At 54.6% G+C, this 7,647-nt stretch overlaps 1 protein-coding gene across 2 annotated transcripts in view; it reads right to left on the reverse strand.

Moving 5' to 3' along the window:
• APIP (APAF1 interacting protein) overlaps positions 1–2,234 on the reverse strand; it is a 10,525-nt gene extending 8,291 nt beyond the window's left edge. For both annotated transcript variants that reach the window (XM_021711501.1, XM_021711498.1), the window contains exon 1: positions 2,070–2,234. The gene's annotated coding sequence lies outside the window, so the exon portion shown is untranslated. The remainder of the gene's footprint in view (positions 1–2,069) is intronic.
• Between the last annotated feature and the right edge of the window lie 5,413 nt (positions 2,235–7,647).

Raw genomic sequence — 7,647 nt, forward strand, 5'->3', positions numbered from 1 at the left:
ACCACACCCAGCTAATTTTTTGATTTTTTGTAGAGATGAGGTCTCACCAAGTTGCCCAGGTGGGTCTCGAACCCATGGGCTTGGGCAATCCACTCACCTCAGTCTCCCAAGGCTGAGCCACCGAGCCTGGCTTATGTCTTTTTGATTAAAAGAATTCCCTCTTGAGTTCTGCATTCTCCTACTTTTAACTTCGCTGGGATTTTTTTTTTTTTAGCTGTTTGGCAGAAAGCTCTGCTTTGTCCACACAATTTCCAAACATGCAAACCAGAAGTAGTCAGCTAGAGGTGACACTTAGGACACAATATATTACATATGGTGTGGTTGGGAAACCAGATGTCAGGGACTCACCCTCCGCTGAAACAAGACTCAGCGCTGTGGGCCTGCAGCTTGCTGGGAATGGGCCTGCCTGAGAGTTCTGAGTCCACAGGGGCAGCTGGGACAGGTAGATGGGTGTGCGAAGCAGCTACCATATGGGATGGGGTCCCGCCGACTCGCCGCTAATATCAGCAGTTGTGCCAGCCCTGATGGAGGGCCCCCCTGCCGCCCCATTTAGTCAAAGCTCTGGGGTCACTCCGTCACTCACGTCAGATGACATTTCCGTGACCTCATCTTGGGGAATGCCATAAAATCCCTTTGTTCAGAATGTTCTGATTATATGGGTCATTCCGTCTCGGACATCCATGTGCCTCCCTGGAGAAGTCACTATACAAGGAGGACCCAAAAACACCTGGAATTATCTTTTGGAGGGCAGGCCCCTTGTAGTCCAGGCTTCCCCTGCTAGTTGAGTGTTCTAGGAGCCCATCAGCATCTGTGGACTAGTTAGCGTCGCTGTGAGAGGCTGTACTTGGCTTCGGGGAATTTTCTTTTGGAGACTCTTTGAACGCATTTGCCCACTTCATGATGGGTGATTGACGAGTGGACCTGCCCACCCTGCACTGAGTGTTCAGCAGTTTTTGACCCCAAACAGCAGGACCCCATGTACCACCCTCTCTATTCACACAATCTCGTCTCAAGTGACTTGTTTCTGTTTCCCTGGATTTAAAAAGTCCTCAAAGGGACATATTTTGCTGATGTGGAAGAGAAGAAACAAAAGATGGCAGAGGCACTCAAAGGCATCCAAATTGGTGAGCTCAAAAAATGTTTTGAGCAGTTGAAAAAGCAGCAAACGGAGAGGACTTTGAAGGGGACTGAAGTATAAACATGAAAGAATAAATACATATTTTATAAATCAATTCCAGGTTTTTGTTGGGTCCCCCCAGTGTATACTCATTAGCATGTAAATATTTCGGTCTTCCCATTTTGTTAAAGAAAGTGAGTTAGGTAAATAACTCACCCTAACCCTAACCCTAAATAAATAAGTCAATCAACACCTCCTAGTCTAACCCTCAGCCTGCAGACAAGGATATTCCTAGAACATTTCAGGAGGAAAAACCTCCATCCGATTTCAGTTCACCCAACAAGCCTACTTCCAAACCCTTTGGAGGAAACGACCCCAGTCTTTACTTTCGTTGCTGGTAGGCTGCATCTTACTAACACGAATCCTCATGCTACTCTCCATCCTCTTGAATGAATGATGCGGAGTAAGTCTAAAGAACAACTGATGCTCTTCATTCCTCCTGCTTCAGTCAGGTCTGTCCTCAGAGGGCTGAGAACTAGGCAGGGGCCGTGACTGGCAGTAAAGAAACGTGTTAGAAAGCACACTGCCTTTCTCCTGACTTGACAAGGCACACTTTTAGGGTTTCAGTGATCGATGGCCTGTATTTATCTGACTTTAAAATGCATATCTGAACACTTGAGACAAATTCTGTCTACCTAGAGAGAATCCCTCCTCATCCTGGCACACAAGCAACTCACGGCCTGGTCCTCAGCTTGGTGCTCTGGGGAGAAGTGGTGTCTCTGACCCCCACAGCTATTTCTACACCTGCTCCTCTGCCCATGGCCTCCACTCCTCTGCGGGAACGTCCCCTCATGCACTTGGAATGAAGCTGTTCCTTGCATACAGCACGGCAAGCACCCAGGGGTCCACGCATAGGAGGAGCTCCCAGCAGTGGAATCTGCTGGACACTCACCCATGCTTCAAGCTGATTCCTCCTCCGGTCCCAGTGACCCAGCCCAGCTGGTAAAACTGCTTGCAGAGTTCTGGGATCAGGTATCTTGGGTGTTCCTTGTCCTAAGAAGAAAATAGTGACTGTTAAAACAGACGTTATTTTATGGAGTACACAGTTTGGCTGGCATTTCCAGTTGTCAATGTAAGAAAGTTTAGGACTGACCACAGAGAGGGCTCAGCGAAGGAGGAAACGACCACAACACCTTTTGTGTTGAATTTAATTCAGAAAACAGTAGTCTCAGTCCAGGCCCAGGAGCAGGCGTCAGGCGGGGGAGTACAGACCCAGATGGCGTCCACCGAGATGCCCATGAAAAAACAGAGCAGGTACTGAGGGGGCAGTCTGTCCAGAGGACACAGTCACCCACGTGATTCGGTCAAGGCCTGATGAAATCACATGAGACGTAAAGACAGCTACGTGTTCAACACATACTCTGCGTGTTGGCTCAATTTAATTTTTATTCCAAATATGTTCTTTTACTCATCGTGACTTTGTTGTTTTCTTATTATAAAGGCAACATGTGCTCGTTACAGAAAACAAAATGAGGCAAATACCAAAAAACACTCAGATACACTCCTCACGAATACTTGCTGGACCATTTCTATGATGACATGTGCTTATGTGTGTGTGTGTGTGTGTGTGTGTGTGTGTGTGTGTGTGTGTGTGTGTACATGTATATATGCTGAGATAAACACCAGGCCTTATCTTCATACAGATTCACTGATTACTTTTTTTTTTTTTTTTTAGTAGAAATTTTTTTGAGTAGGAAATTTTTTGAATTGAGTCTCACTCTGTCGCCCAGGCTGGAGGGCAGTAGCATGCTCACAGCCACTGCAGCCTTGGCCTCCTGGGCTCAGGCAATCTCCTGCCGCAGCCTTTCAAGTAGCTGGACCCACAGGCGTGTGCCACCACGCCCGGCTAATTTTTTGATTTATTGTAGAGACAAGGTCTCACCAAGTGGCCCAGGCTGGTCTCGAATCCCTGAGCTCAGATAATTCTCTCACTGCTGCTCCCCAAATTGCTGGGAATATAGGTGCGCCACCACACCTGGCCAATTTCTAAATTTTTTGATTTACTGTAGCGACAAGGGCTCACCAAGTTGCCCAGGCAGTCTCGAACCCCTGGGTTTAGGCAATCCTCTCGCCTCCACCTCCCGAAGTGCTGGGATGACAGGCATGAGCTACCACGCCTGGCCTGATTACTTCTTTAGGAAAAAAAGCCCACCATTTTCCTGCTTCTTTTTTTCCATTTAAATTAATGAAAACAAAGACAAAAGAGAAGAAACACAATGATTCCAGGTTTAACAGCAGAGCCCTTGAAGATGGGCAGAAACCCTAAGACAGGATCATGACCTCACACGATGCTCCACCCCCACCCATGATCACAGGGCTTTTCCAGGTTTGCTGTGCACATTCGAAACCCATGTCTACCTCAGGTGAGTGTCACAAATGATGGTGGAGAGAGGCTTCCAGACACGAAGTGGAGAACATAGGAATCTGCACGGCTTTGAAAGTTCTCATCAAGCTCTGGCTCAGCCAGCCTGAAGGCAGATGCACACCCTGGGGGCTGTTCACAGCCTGACCAGCAAGCAAGAAGGCCACGAGGATGAAGACGACCACCTCCTGCTTCAGACAGCTGGCTGTTCCTGAGCTAGCGAGTCAAACTGCGCTGGCTCTTCTCACATCTGTCCTCAGGAAATCCAGCTCCAGTGACCCACGCCCCAGATAAGACGCTCCTCCTCCTTCAGGGCTACAGAGGGTATTTTGGTTGCATCTGAAGGCACAGCTGACCAGAAACCCCCTGCAGTCTCCAATTCTTAAGCCCGTTGGCCGTCGCAGCAAATTGCAAACATCACAGCCGCAGTCTGTGATCAGCATCCCCATCCCTCCTATCCTTCATGGGACGGAGGCCTCACAGCCACCCACCGGCCTCGCGCTGGAGGAGCACCGAAGCCGAGCAGCTGCTGCCCTGAATCTCGTCCCACCATTCAGACCCGCGGTGGCAATCTTGAAGGAACCACCCGGGCAGGCACCATCAGGGAAACACGGATGAAGAGCGGGCACGTCCACCATCCAGTAGGAAGGGCTGTCAGGAGGCATACTCCATGGGGACCGACAAGGAGGGGAGGGTGAGCTGCGTCTAGTTCTCTCCCAAAAGGCAATGCTGCGACTTGCCTGTTACCACTAGATCTGGGTTTCAAGTAGAGTAGGAATCGTCTAGAGACTGACAACACGCAGCGAGTTACAGGAGAGGGTCTGTCGTAAGAAGGGACCCGTCTAGCAGTATCAGGGACAGACTACAACACTGCAGCCTACGAGCTGATTCACGGCCCTTCCAGTCTCGGCCTAGTCGCGTGAAGGGTATCGGCCAGTCTTGCCCCAGTCAACGGCGGCTCCAGCCGGCTTCCGGCTCCTGCCAGGGCAGACAATCTCCTCGACAGCTCTTCCTGCAGGACTCTCAGATGACTAGAAAACAGACGTGGCCAAAGCAATCATGCAACTCCCCCATGAGTGAGTGACCTCTTGGGAGGCTGCTACAACTGGCTCAGAAGACAACTCCACACGTACACACGCATGTCATTGGGGACCCTGGCTCTACCAGCCAAGCCACACCAGACAGCATCCACGGGGCGACGACAGTCTCGCCTCCACCGAGCATAGTATTTTCAGGACGACCCTGCACAGCCACCGGCAGTTGAAATCGAAGCTGTCACCCACGGCGACCCGCATACAGCTGTCCACCCCAGGCCTCAGAAGGGGCCTCACTGCGCCCTGGTCCACAGGCGTCTCTGTCCTGGTCCTGATCCTCTCCTGCATGCCTCACCCTCTCTGTGCACACGGGTCTTCGCTCAGACACCTGCTGTCTCCATCTGCTTCTCCACACCTCAGTACCCCCCAAGGGTTGACACAGGCTTGGTCCCGGTCCAGCCTGCGTGGTGTCCCCGAGGGCGCAGGTCGGGGACATTGCTGGCATCAATGTCCCCACAGTGAAATCCGCATAGGGTACCCTGACCAAGTTTCCAGCCAGTGTTCTAAGTCGGCACATCCCGTGTCTCAGGGAAGGGTGGGGGTCAGGTTCCTGGGAGGCGGGAGGAGACAAAGGAGGGAGGGCCTATTATCCTCACACAGGGCTGAGGCCCACGCCTTGTGGGTGACGGAGAGCCCCCGAGCAACCCTGCCGAAAGGATGAGGCTGGTAAGGGAGGCAGGGGGGAAGGGACCCCAGGGCGAGGACTACAGACCACAGCACAAGGGTGGGTCCAGGCTTCTCCCGCTTCCGGGTAAGGAGCCGCAGGCCCGGTCCAGGCAGATGCACAGGCTTTGTGGCCAGGAGGAGGCCACAGCAGATGTCTTTATCTTCTTAAGCGTGAACAAACACAGGCCAAGTGAGTGTGGGGACAGGGCAGAGAGGCTGGGCCAGAGATGACAAGAAGAGATGGGCCGGATATGATGGTGCGTGCCACCTGGGAGGCCCAGGCAGGAAGATCGCCTGAGCCCAAAAGGTCAAAGCCAGCCTGGGCAACAGAGCGAGACCTTGTCTGGGTGAGGTGGTAACACCTGCAGTACCAGCCACTCAGGAGGCTGAAGCAGGAGGATCTCCTGAGCCCAGGAGGTCGAAGCTGAAGTGAGCAATGATCATGCCACTGTACTCCAGCCTGGGTGGGAATGAGACCCTGACTCAAAAAACAAACACACGAACCGAAAATACAAGAAACACACAACAACCATGGAGAGTCACTGGGGATGGCACGGTGGACTCACTGGGAGGCCGCTAGGCAGCAAGAGGCGCCCACCTGAGGCTGACCCTCGGACACGAGGCCAGGCCGCGCCACTGTGCACATTTCCGGCATCCTCGGCTGCTCGGTGCAGGCGTAAGAGGGGCAGCAGGGTCTACCCAGGCTGAGGGCTTTGCAGAACAACCTCATCTGTAAACGAAGCTAGCCTCCATCATCAGTGACGACCACCTCCACTCTCACGTAGAGGCCGCCGTGGCAGGCCCCTCTCGTGCTTGCTGAGAGGTGAGAAGACTCAGACTGTGGGCTCCAAGCTGCAGGGAACGAGGGCTGGACGGGAAACAGGGACACCGGGTGAGAGACGGGCCCTGTGACATGTGTGGGTCACCCCAAGGGTGGGAGTAGGAGGTGGGCGAAGCGAGGCTGGGCCAGGCCCAGAGGTGAGGAAGGAGGTGGCGGCCTGACCTGGTCTATAAGAACCGCTGCACCCTCACCCGAGTCACCGTCCAAGGCCACCAAGGTGTGTGGGGCACAGCCAGGAGCTGCCCCAGGCCCAGGCTTTCACCCCGACGGCACCTGCAGGCGATCGAGAGGCTGAGCAGGCCTGGGTGGAGGATGAGGTGACACGGAGGCTCTGAGGCTCCCGGAAGAGGAGGGAGACCCCAGGACCGTGCAGCCAGGCAGCTGGGAGAGACGCCAGGATCTTGGCGAGAGTCGTGACGACCCAGCCCCGGGGACAGCTCACCCTGTGTGGAAGGACCTCTGAGAGGGAACGTGGGACCACGGGAGCCCCAGGTGAAGACTCGCCCCAGGAGGGCGCGTAGGGAAGGGGCTGGGTGAGTGACAAGAGGCTGAGGGTCGACGGAACCAGCAGGACACTGGACGCCTGAAGCTGTGGTCACACCAAGAGCGGGCGTGCGCTCAGGGTTGGCAACAGGACATGTGGCACGTGAGGAAATAGCCGGGAACAGCACCTGCTGGGTTCTCCCCCAGTGAGCACCGCCCAAGGGCAGGGAACGGCTCCGGGTGTGCACCCTACACAGTGCCTCACTCACTGCCGGCGTGGCTGGACCCAGATCACTGCTCCCGCACGGAGAAAAGCCCACACCCATGTGACAAACCGTGTCCTGTGGATGGGCTCATGGGACGGGTTTACTTGGGCCACAGCCACTCGAAAAACAGGAGACTCAACACGAGGTCATGTTTCCAGCCTTTCTAGACAGCAGAGCCGGGTGCCGGGACCACATGCTCAGAGGGAAGGCCGGTGCAGCGCAGCCCGAGGTCAGGCCCAGTGGGCGACGCCTGTTGGCTGGCTTCTGTGTCTACCCTGGGGCCAGTTGGTTGGCCAGACTCCCCAGAGCCTTCTGGAATCTCCATGGGAAGTCACCCTTCTGCACCTGAAGAGCCCCCGTCCTACCTCAAGGTCCATATCCCTCACCCGACCCCCACCAGCTGGGAGAGAGCGATGGTCACTGGTGAGCACTGACTCCGGGCTGGACATGTGCACGGGGCTTCTGGCGGACCCTGTCTCTTCTGGAATACGCCCTCCCCCTCTGGTCGGAAGCATTCATTCCACAACCAGAGGAGTCAGAGGGACTGAATTCCCAACCATCGAAGCTGTGAGGATGCTGCTACAGCCAGTGTGACCTGAAGATGACGCACGCGGTGCCTGAGGGTCCCGAGACTCCAGGGAGGACGCACGACGACCCAGGGGTTGGGAAGGACAGACGGCGCTGGCGCAGGGCTGTAGCTCAGGGCACCCCGCAGAGCCGGCAACACACATGGGTCTGAGGAGGCTGCCCATCCTCCC

This window comes from Carlito syrichta, unplaced genomic scaffold (assembly GCF_000164805.1).
Source record: "Carlito syrichta isolate Samal-C Ts95f unplaced genomic scaffold, Tarsius_syrichta-2.0.1 Scaffold84601, whole genome shotgun sequence".
Classification (NCBI taxonomy): Eukaryota; Metazoa; Chordata; class Mammalia; order Primates; family Tarsiidae; genus Carlito; species Carlito syrichta.